The sequence below is a fragment of the Pteronotus mesoamericanus genome, unplaced genomic scaffold (assembly GCF_021234165.1).
Source record: "Pteronotus mesoamericanus isolate MK-2021 breed Mesoamerican mustached bat unplaced genomic scaffold, CSHL_Meso_final scaffold_12, whole genome shotgun sequence".
Classification (NCBI taxonomy): Eukaryota; Metazoa; Chordata; class Mammalia; order Chiroptera; family Mormoopidae; genus Pteronotus; species Pteronotus mesoamericanus.
Window position 1 is genome coordinate 6,291,399 of NW_026555303.1, and position 11,628 is coordinate 6,303,026.

An 11,628-nucleotide genomic window follows, 5' to 3' on the forward strand; every position below is an offset into this window, starting at 1 on the left:
ACATCTCGTGTAGAGTTTTTTGTGAAACATCAAATCACCCTGTGAGTCAGCCCCACTACAGCCCAGATTTGGTGTCCTGACCCTTCTGGTTTTTTCCAAAACTAAAATCACCTTTGAAAGGGGAGAAGTTTCATACTGTCGATGAGATTCAGGTAAATACAGCAGGGCAGCTAATGGCAACTGGGGGAACTGAGTGAGGTCCCAAGGTGCCTACTTTAAAGGGCACTAGGCGTTATTGTCCTATGTTCAAAGTTTCTTGTATATTGTTCAATAAATGTCTCTATTTTTCATATTACATGGCTGGATACCTTCTGGACAAACCTCATATGTGGTCATGTTTTCTTACCCATTCAGCTATCCTGTCTTTTGATTGGAGCATTTAATCCATTTACATTTAAGGTTATTATTGATAGGTACTTACTGCCATTTTTTCCCTTTTTACCTGTGTTCCATTTGCTCTCCATTTATTCTTCTTAAAGTAGTCCCTTTAGCATCCCTTGCAATACTTGTTTGGTGGAAATGTACTCCTTTAGGGTTTTTTTTTTGTTGTTGTTGTTTGTTTGTTTGTTTGTTTGTTTGTTTTTTGTCTGGGAAGCTCTTTATTTTGTCCTCCATTTGAAATGAGAGCCTTGTTGGATAGAGTAGCCTTGGTTTCAGGTCCTTGCTTTCCATTACTTGGTATAATTCATGCCAATCCATTCTGGCCTGAAATGCTTTTGTTTAGAAATCAGCTGACAGCTTTATTAGAATTGCATTGTAAGTAACTATTTCTCTCTTGCTACCTTTATTATTCTCTCTTTGCCTTAAATTTTTACAATTTTAATGGTGATGTGTCTTGGTGTGTGACTTTTTGGTTCGTTGTGATTGGGACTCTCTGTGCTTCCTGAACCTATGTGACTCTCTCCCTCAATAAATTAGGGAAGTTTTCTTTCATTATTTCTTCAAGTAAACTTTCTATCCTTTGTTCTTTTTCCTCTCCTTCTGATATTCTTATAATGAAAATATTGTTATGTTTCATGTTGTCCCTAAGCTCTCCTAGACTATCATTGTTCTTTTTACATCTTTTTCATTTTCTTGCTCTGACTGGGTGTTTTTTCCAGCTTGTCTTCCAAATCACTGATTTGATCCTCTACTCTGTCTAGCTTGATTTTAATTCCTTCCAGTGTTTTCTTCATTTGAGATGTTGCATTTTTCATTTCCCACTGGTTCTTATTCATAGTTTCTTCATCCTTTTTCATGCTGGCATAATTCTCATTAAGTTTCTTGAGCATCTGTGTAACCATTTCTTTGAATTCTATGTTTGATAATTTTCCCGCCTCAATTTCATTTAGCTCGTTTTCTGGGGATTCCTGATTTTTTTTTTCCTTTGGAAGTTGTTTCTTTGTCTCTCTATTTTAGCTGTCACTTTTCCTTTGTTTTTATGTGTTATATAGATCTGCTTTGACTTCCTGTCTTTTTGGGTGGGCTTATGTGGTAGGAGTTCTGTGGACCCAGTGGTGCTGACTCCTTGATCTCCTGATCTAATGCTCTAAGAATATTATTTGTGTGGGTTATATGGGCTCTCCTTTTGTATTTGAGTCCTGATTTTTGTTGGATTGTTTGTTAGTGGGTCCTCCCCTCCTTCTGGCTGATGGAGAGACTTGACCACCGCGAAGTCTTGTACACTGTTGTACAGGTGCTTGGAGATCAAAGCAAAATAACAAAAAACAAAAACAAAACAAGAAACCTCCAACAACAACAATATCAACAACAAAATATCAGAAAATAATAAAAATGGAAAGATAAATGGAATATCAGGGAAAAGGGGGAAAAAGAAAAAGAATAAGAGAAGACCAAAGGACAGAAAAAGTGATTATAGGAGGAAAAAAGGAGGGAGAACTAATATTAATAATGAACTGAAAGACAAAAACAAGAAAAAGGGATAAGGAGAAAGAATAACAAAAATAAGAAAAGAAAAAAAGAAGGAAACAATGGAGTAAACAAAATTACGAGTAAAATAACAAAAATAGAGCGAGAAATATATAAGAAAAAGAAAAAATAGACAAAATAATTAAAAGCTATGAAAAATAATTAAAGTAATAAAAAAGAACAAAGTGGAATTCATCTCAGCAGGCTTTAGTGCTTGCCTGCTGGGTTCTCCTTTTGGATACTGCTCTGATGTTGTCTGAGGCTTCTGTACGCCAGAGTCAGGTGCTATTCACGTCTAGCCCTCGGTAGCCCGTTTGAAGGTACAAGCTGTCCACAGTTTGTAGCTGATCCCTAAGGGCTTGTCTGCAGCCAGGATGGACCGAGCTTCTCTGCAAATCTTGGTTTTATTATCACTGGGCCTATGGGTGTATCAGCAATTGTTCTAAGTCACCTTAGGGTCTGCCTCTACCTGCCTCTGCCTGCCAGCCTGCTGTCACTCTTAGTCTAGTCACAGACCTGACTTTCTGAGAGGCCTTCTGGTGGGATTAGGCAGATGGGACTCTCTTTGGGTTCTTCCTTAGGATACAGCTCTGATGTTGTTTGAGGCAGGTTTAAGCCAATGTCAGGTGCTCACCACATCTTGCCCTAGGCAGCCTGTTAAAAGTTAGAAGCGATCCACAGTTTGTGGCTGATTCCTCCAGGTTTGGCTACACCCAGGTTGGGCCAAGCTGCTCTGCAAAGCTGGGTTTTATCAGAACTGGATGCAGGGGTGTGTGGGCAACAACCCAAGTCACCTCAGGATCCATCTCTGCCTGTCTCTGCCTGTTAGCCTGCTCTCAGTTTTAGACTGGTTGCTGACCTGACTGTTTCTGAGAGGGCTTCTGATCCAGGGGGATGGAACTCCTGGATCACCTGTGGCAGGTGCCTTTCAGTCTTCAGGGAGGGGGTGGTAGATATGTTCCCCTGTCCCCGAGCCACTAGTCTGAGGCTGTAGGATTTTTTCCCTGTACTCAGCAGGGCAAGAATTCTAGTAAGCTAATGGATGGGGTCTCCAGAGCCCAGGGTCTGGCTTTGCCAGGCACTGGGAGGGTGTTTCTATGGCTCTCCCTTGAGGGGTAACAGACCCTGCCAGTCTGTTTCCTGGCATAGTATATGGTATGACTTCACCATTTAGCTTCTCTCTGACAACCCCTGGGTCTGTGTATGTTGCTCTCTCCTCAACAGGGGTTAAGATGCAGGATGGGAGAAAAGAAAGAAGAAAATTTAAAAAAAGAGAGAGAGAGAGAGAGAGAAAAGAAGACCAAAAAAAAAAAAAAAACAACAACAAACAAACCCAGACCAAAAACATAGATGCAGATTGTGGTAAGCAGGATTCCAGGGGCAGGATGGGGGGAACGGTATTCCTCAGGGTAAGGCAATTGCTTTTCCATGAGAGGGGCTTGCTTTTCTTCAAGAAATATGGCTGCTGTAGAATCCAGGTATGTCCCAGCACAGAGAAAACCCCACGGTTGTTCCCCTACATCTCTCTGCAGTGCCTCCCACTCCAGACTGTCCAAGAGCAACTCCAGTGTGCACCACCATCCTTTCACTTGGGCCCAAGTTGAGTGGTTGCAAACACAAAACCTGTGCTTTGGCCCTTTTAAGAATTAAGGAAAAAAAAATAATGGCTCTCATCTCTCCCCAGCTGAGACAAACCCCGCGCCTTTTCATCACTGCGTGCTGTGGTCTGCTGATCCCAGCACTGGCCCTCTGTGCTTGGGAGCCTGGTTTGTGTTCCCGGCTTCTCTCCTTTCAAGGGGAAGCTCCCACAACTGTGCTGCAACCTGAGCCCACCACCAGTGTGGACAGGCCAGCCCCTTTAATGACATAATCCTTCCTATCAGTCATGATTTTTTCCCCCATGCTTGGTCAGAACTCTCTTTTTTGGGTAGTCTTTTGTTTATTTACAGTGACTAGTCCTCTTTTTAGTTTTATTTCCAATTTGGTTCTGGGAGAAGGTGTGGTATATACCCTTCTACCCTGCTGCCAGCCTGAGCCCTCCTTGAATTTGTTAAGGCTCTTTAGGGTCTTTTTTGGTTTCATAAATTTTTGGAATAATTGTTTTAGATTTATGAAATATGTCCGCTATTTTAATAAGAATTGCATTGAATCTATAGATTGCTTTGGGTAGTATGGACATTGTAATTATGTGAATTCTTCCAGGCCAGGGACATGGTGCTTCTACTTATTAGTATCTTCCTCATTTATTTCTTTAATATCCTCTAGTTTTCCAAGTACAAGCCTTTTATGTCTTTTATTAAACTTAAACCTAGGTACTTTATTTTTTTGTTGTTGTTGCAATAGCAAAATGGATTGTTTTCTTTCTCTTTCTGATAGTTCATTACGGGTATATGAAAATATGAAGGATGTCCTGGCTGGTGTGGCTCAGTGGATTGAGCACTTGACTGTGAATGAAAGGGTCACTGGTTTGATTCCCAGGCAAGGCACATGACTGGGTTGTAGGTCAGGTCCCCAGTAGGTGGAGTGTGAGAGGCAACCACACATTGATGTTTCTCTTTCTCTCTTTCCCTCTCCTCTCCTCTCTCTAAAACTAAATAAATAAAATCTTAAAAAATGAAAATTCCAAGGATTTCTGAATATTAATTTAGTATCCTGCTATTTTGTCAAATTCATTTATTATATCTAGTAGTTTTTTTGTGGAGTCTTTAGGGTTTTGTACGGACAATATCATGTCATCCTCAAATAATGACAGTTTTACTTCCTCTTTTCCAATTTGGATGCCTTTTATTTCTTCTTATCTGATCAGTGTGACTAAAACTTTCAGTACTATGTTGAAAAGAGTGGTGAAACCGGACATCCCTGTCGTGTTCCTGATCTTAAGGGAGATAATTTTAACTTTTGTCTATTGAGTATGATGTTAGCTGTAAGTTTTTCATTTATGGCCTTTATTATGTTGAGGTTTAATCCCTCTATATGCACTTTGCTGAGAGTTTTTATCATAAATGGGTGCTGTATTTTATTGAATGCTTTTCCTGCATCTATTTATATGATCAAGTGATTTTTATTTTTTATTTTGTTTATGTGCTGTATCACATTTATTCACTTGTGAATATTGTACTAACCTTGTATTCCCAGAATAAATCCCAATTGATCATGGTGTATGATCTTCTTAATGTATTGCTGGATCCAATTTGCTAATATTTTGTTGAGGATTTTAGCATATATTTCCACCAGGGATATTGGCCTAAAATTTTCTTTATTTATGTGCCTTTATATGGTTTTGGAATTATGATAATACTGGCCTTGTAAAAAAAGCTTTGAATTCTTTCTTCATTTTTAACTTTTTGGAATAGTTTGAAGAGGATAGGTGTTAGTTCTTCTTTGAATGTTTGGTAAAATTTTTGGTGAAGACATCTCTTCCAGGACTTTTGAAAATTTTTTGATTACTGCTTCAATTTCATTAGTTGTTATCAGTCTCTACAGGTTTTCTGATTCTTTCTGATTCAGTTTAGGAAGGTTGTATGTTTCTAGGAATTGCTCTATTTTGCCCAGGTTTTCCAATTTGTTGGCATATATTTGTTAATAGTATTTTCTTATAATCCTTTGTATTTCTGCAATGTCAGCTGTCACTTCTCTTTCATTTCCAATTTTATTTATTTGGGTCCTTTCTATTTTTTTTTTTTTTGATGATTCTGATTAAATGTTCATGAATCTTGTTTATCTTTTAAAAGAACCTGCTCTAGGTTTCATTGATAATTTGTATCTGTTTAGTCTCTATGTCATTTATTTCCTCTCTGTCTCTGTTCTTTATTATTTCCTTCCTTTTAGTTACGCTGGCTTTTGTTTGTTTGTTTGTTTTTAGTTCTTTTGGGTGTAGGGTTAGGTTGTTTGAGATTTTTCTATCTTCTTGAGAGAGGCCTTTAATGTTATGAGTGACCCTCTCAAGACTGCTAGGTCACTGTGCCATATATTTTGGGTGTTTTGTGTTAATTTTAATTTTTTCCAAGTAGTTTTTTATTTCTTACCTTATCTTATTGGTAACCCATTCATTGTATAATAATATACTATTTAGCTTCTGTGTGTTTGACTGTTTTTGAGGGTTTTTTTTTCTTTATTGCAGTTGATTTCTAGTTTCATGCCATCGTGATTGGAGAAGATGCTTGTTAATGATTTCAATATTCTTGAATTGTTAAGACTTGTTTTTGTCCTAACATGTTCGATCTTTGAGAATATTCCATGTGTACTAGAGAAGAATGTATATTCTGTTGCATTGAGATGGAATATTCTATAAATATCAATTAAATTCATCCAATATGTGTATTGTCTAAGGTTGGTCTTTCCTTGTTCATTTTTTGTCTAGATGATCTATCCATTCATTACAATGGGGTGTTAAAATTTTTGCTATAACTATATTGCTGTCAATCTCTTCCTTAATGTCAACTAAGGTTTTCATTATAGGTGTTCCTATTTTGGGTGCATATGTTTACAAAGGTATATCCCCTTGTTGGATCAATCCCTTTAGTATTATTTAGTTACCTTCTTTGTCTCTTATTTTGGCCTTTGTTTTGAAATCTATTTTGTCAAATATAAGTATTGCTACCCCAGCTTTTTTTCATTTATATTTACATGTAATATTTTTTTCATCCCTTCACCTTCAGCCTGTGTGAATCTTTTCTTCTGTAGGGTCTCTCATAGACAGTAAATATATGGTTCAAGTTTTCTTCTTTATTCAGCTACCCTATGTCTTTTGATTGGAATACTTAATGCATTTAAATTTAAGGTTATATTGCTAAGTACTTATTGCCATTGTTTCTTTATTATACCTATGTTCCTCTCTTTCACTGTTTCTTCTCCTTCTTAAAGTATTCCCTTTAACATTTCTTGCAATGTTGGTTTGGTGGGGGAGAATAGATTTATCAATATATAGTAGTAGGACTACTGGGTGGATAAGTGTAATAAACATTACATTAAGTCCTTGCATCACACCAAAATAAATTTGAAGGTTAAATGTACAAAGTCTGTCCAGAAAGTATACAGCCGCTCACTGTGAAAAATAGAGATATTTATGGAAGAAGATACAAGGTACAAGAAACATTGCACATAGGGCAATGATGCCTCAGTCCATTTCAAAGTAGGTGTCAGGACCTCACACAGCTCTCCCAGCATCTCTTCCATTATTTAAGGCACTGCAAAATCATTGATTGGAATCGCCATCAGCTGCCCCTTCCTAATTTAATGAATCTCATTGATGGTCTGAAATTGCTTCCTTTTCAAAGGTGATTTTAGTTTTGGGAAAAGCCAGAAGTCTGAGGGTGCCAAATCTGGGTTGTAGGGAGGCTGAGTCACCTGGGTGTTTTGATATTTTGCAAAAATCTCTACATGAGATGTGATGCATTAGTGGTTATGTTGTCCTGATGAAGCTGCCAATCACCAGTTGCCCATAGCTGTGGCTGTTTTCATTGTATTGCATCTCTTAACTGATGAAGAACATTGAGGTAGTACTCCATATTAATTGTTTGCCCCAAAGACGCAAATTCATGATGGACGACACCTTCCCAAAAAAACAGGCGACTTCCATTGAGATATCTGGGCCTTCGTTTCCAGATCAAAGCCACGGAGACCCATGATTCAATTCTGGTTATGACCTTCTTGAGAAAACCTGGTTCATTGGTAGTGTTTTGAATCAAATCATTAGCAACTGCACCCTGATGTTACTTCTTCTCTGGCAGCAAAAGCTGCAGAACAAATTTTGCCACAACATGTTTCCTGCCAAGATCCTGCATCAAAATTTCAGACACAGTAGTGTTTGGAATCCCCACATCAGCTTCCAGTTTTCACATTGTCAGTTGCTAATCTTTGTTGATTGTAGCCTGGACACATTCAATATTCTTTTTAAAAAATTTTTTATACTTTTCTTAATTTACAAATCATGTTTATTCCATTACAGTTGTCTCAATTTTTACCCCTTTATCCCCATCCACCCGTCCCACCACCACCCCCTGCTCCCACAGTCAATTCCCACTCTGTTGTCCATGTCCATGGGTCATTCATACATGTTCATTGTTTAGTCCGTTCTCCTTGTTTCCACCATTGTCCTCTTTCCCCATCCCCTCTGGTCACTTTCAGTCTGCTCCATGTTTCCATGCCTGTAGTTTGTTCATTAGTTTATTTTGTTGAATAGAGTCCACTTATAGTTGAGATTATATGGTATTTGTCTTTCACCAACTGGCCTATTTCACTTAGCATAATATTCTCGAGTTCCATCCATATTGTCACAAAAGGTAGGAGTTCTTTCTTTCCTTTCTTTCTTTCTTTCTTTCTTTCTTTCTTTCTTTCTTTCTTTCTTTCTTTCTTTCTTTCTTTCTTTCCTTCCAGAACATGGGTGAGTTTCAACAAATTTTTGACCATCTTTGAAGGATTTGTGGCAAGCTTTTATTTGTGCTGCACTCATTGATCATCCCTGAAAGTCTTCTGGATCATCCAAATAGTTTCTGTAGAGGAATGTTCAAGGTAGACACAAAATTTAATGTAGATTCATTGCTCTACTTGCTCAATTATTTTGAATGTGATGGCCACACAGTACCAAAACTCACTCAACAGTGTCTAGTGCCCCCAATGACTAATACAGTGAAATCTTCATTTTTTTATGCATGCGCATGCCAGTCTATTCCCCTTGCCTGCCAGATTACATCGATGTCCCACAAACCATTCTTGTTATATTAACAATTTTTCCAGTCAGACCTCATATATTAAAACCGAAGACTGCAAATAGGCTAGAAGAAAATATAAGTGAATATTTATATAATCAGAAGAAGAAGATGGTCTTTCTAAGCATGACACCAAAGCCAGATATTCTATAGGAAACCACTGGTAGATTTACTACAAAAACATTTAAGCTTTTATACATTAATAACTACTATAAATACAATTAAAATGCAAGTTGCACACTTGGAAATAATTGTAGCATATATGATATAGAATTCATAATCTGTCTTAGAGACGTCTACAAAATTGGTGATGTTGGTACTGTTCCTGTGGTCTGAGTGGAGACTGGTGTTCTCAAACCTGGCATGGTGGTCACCTTTGCTCCAGTCAATGTTACAAATGAAGTCAAATCTGTTGAAATGCACCATGAAACGTTGAGTGAAGCTCTTCCTGGGGACAATGTGGGCTTCAATGTTAAGAACGTGTCTGTCAAAAATGTTCGTCATAGAAATGTGGCTGGTGACAGCAAAAATGACCCACCAATGGAAGCAGCTGGCTTCACAGCTCAGGTGATTATCCTCAACCATTCTGGCCAAATCAGTGCTGGTTATGCACCTGTTCTGGATTGTCACACAGCTCATATTGTTTGCAAATTTGCTGAGCTGAAGAAGAAGATTGATCGTCGTTCTGGGAAAAAGTTGGAAGATGTCCCGAAGTTTATGAAATCTGGTGATGCTCCCATCGTTGATACGGTTCCTGGCAAGCCCATGTGTGTTGAAAGCCTCTCTGACTATCCCCCTGGGCCGCTTTGCCATTTGTGACATGAGATAGACAGTTGCTGTTGGTGTCATCAAAGCAGAAGACAAGAAGGCACCTGGAGCTGGCAAAGTCACCAAGTCTGCCCAGAAAGCTCAGAAGGATAAATGAATATTATCCCAAACACCTCCCACCCCAGTCTTAATCAGTGGTGGAAGAACGGTCTCAGAACTGTTTATCTCAATTGGCCACTTAAGTTTAATAGTAAAGGTCTGGTTAATGATTACCATGCATCGTAAAACCTTCAGAAGGAAAGGAGAATGTTTTGTGGACTATTTGTTTTTTTTTTTGTGTGTGGTAGTTTTTAAGTTATTAGTTTTTAAAATCAGTACTTTTTAATGGAAACTACTTGACCAAAATCTGTCACAGAATTTTGAGACCCATTAAAACAAAGTTTAATGAGAAACCTGTGTGTTATTTTGGTCAACACTGTAACTTTATGTTTAGATTAAAAGACTTTTAAGAGTAGCCTATACCTATTTCTGGTGTTATATCTTTATATCTGCTGATAATTTAGAAATGAATAATTCTGTTAGGGATTTTATTTTTGGTGGGTGTGAATTTTTTCACTTTGTCCTGCTTATGTAGGAGGAATCTGTTTATATAGTAAAAGCTGGGGGAGGGCACTTTGGTGCAACACTAAGTAGGTTGGGACAAATAGGCAAAGTAACTATGTAAGCTAGTTTATAAAGGCCGAGTTTTGGTATATAAAAGTCCACGTGTTTCATATAAAATTTGTAGTTACCATCAAAAAAAAAATCTGTCTTAGAGAAAAGTTCCAGAAATAGTACATAAAATTCTTGTATATCCCTCACCCAGATTCCCCAAATAATATTTTCTGCACTTATTTGCTTTATTCCCACTCCCTGTGTTTCCCCTCCACTCCCCACCCAAGCTCATTCTTTCTGGCTTCATTCTTCTTTCTTTGTCTATGCCTAAACACACACACACACACACACACACACACACACACACACACACACCCAATCCTATTTTTTCTGAACTGTTTGAGGGTGATTTGCACATCTGATTCTCCTTTACCTCTAAATGATTTAGTGTATATCTCCTAAAAACAAGAATTTCTCTTATATAATCTAAGTACACCTATTAAAATTAGCAACTTGACATTATATAATATACATTATTTGACAGACCTTACTGAAGTTTTAACACATATCTTAATAATAACCTTCATAGCAAAAGAAAATTTAACACTATGTGTTAAGTTGTAGTGTTTCCTTTGCCTTTTTTTATCTGGAAAGTCTCCTAAGCCACTATTTGTGTTCACAACGTTGAAATTATTTGAAGTGTGGAAACCTGTAATTTTGCATACTGTCCCTCAATTTGGGTTTATCTGATGTTTCTCATCATTATTTTGAGGTTAGGCATTTTTTGCAGAAATACCACAGAAGCAATTCTGAATTCTTAGTGCATAACTTCAGGAGGGTATATGCTGTTGTTTAGTCCCATGACTGACAATGTTCACTTGCATCATTCTGTTAAGGTGGTGCCTGCAAGGTTTGTCCACTATGAAGAAATTAATGAGCATTTTATGGGGGCATACTTGAGACTGTGTAAACATCCTGCTTAAGACTCATAGTTGGGAACACTGTAATATTAAAAACCGGTTAAATGAATTATGGCATAGTGGGGGTGAAAGAAAATTACCTCTATACACCAAGGTTCTTTTGGCTGGTCTAATAATTATATGTACATGAGACAGATTAACAAGACAAAGTAAGCAAATTTAATTGCAGATTAACCAGAAAAAGTAAGCAAATTTAATTGCATATGTAGGTATGAGTAGCTCCACATATGTAGGAGAGTCAGAGAACCCACATACAGAAGAGTTTCAGAGACAGAAGAGGAAGATGGGTATATTTGGCATTCTGATCTTAGGATGAGGTAAGGCAACATGGGGCTTCAGAGACGCTTCAAAAGATTATTTGCAGGACAATAAGAAGAGCAAATGTTCAGTAATTAGATGTTTGCCCTGCCTTATAGATAGGTTATAAAAATTATTTCTGGTGATAACTCTTATTATGGGCAAGGTCTCAAATAAATTATTTAAGGTTGAGGTGAAAGGTACTTGTGAGCCTCCAAGATCTCAGTCGCTTTCAGCTCAAAATACTATAATCCACAAGCCAAAGTGGTACATCTTGGGGAGGTCTGTTTTGAACCCTTTACCACATACAATGG

At 37.7% G+C, this 11,628-nt stretch overlaps 1 pseudogene; it reads left to right on the forward strand.

Moving 5' to 3' along the window:
• Positions 1 to 3,366: 3,366 nt before the first annotated feature.
• Positions 3,367 to 9,634, forward strand: LOC129082161 (elongation factor 1-alpha 1-like; annotated as a pseudogene).
• The last annotated feature ends 1,994 nt before the right edge of the window (positions 9,635 to 11,628 follow it).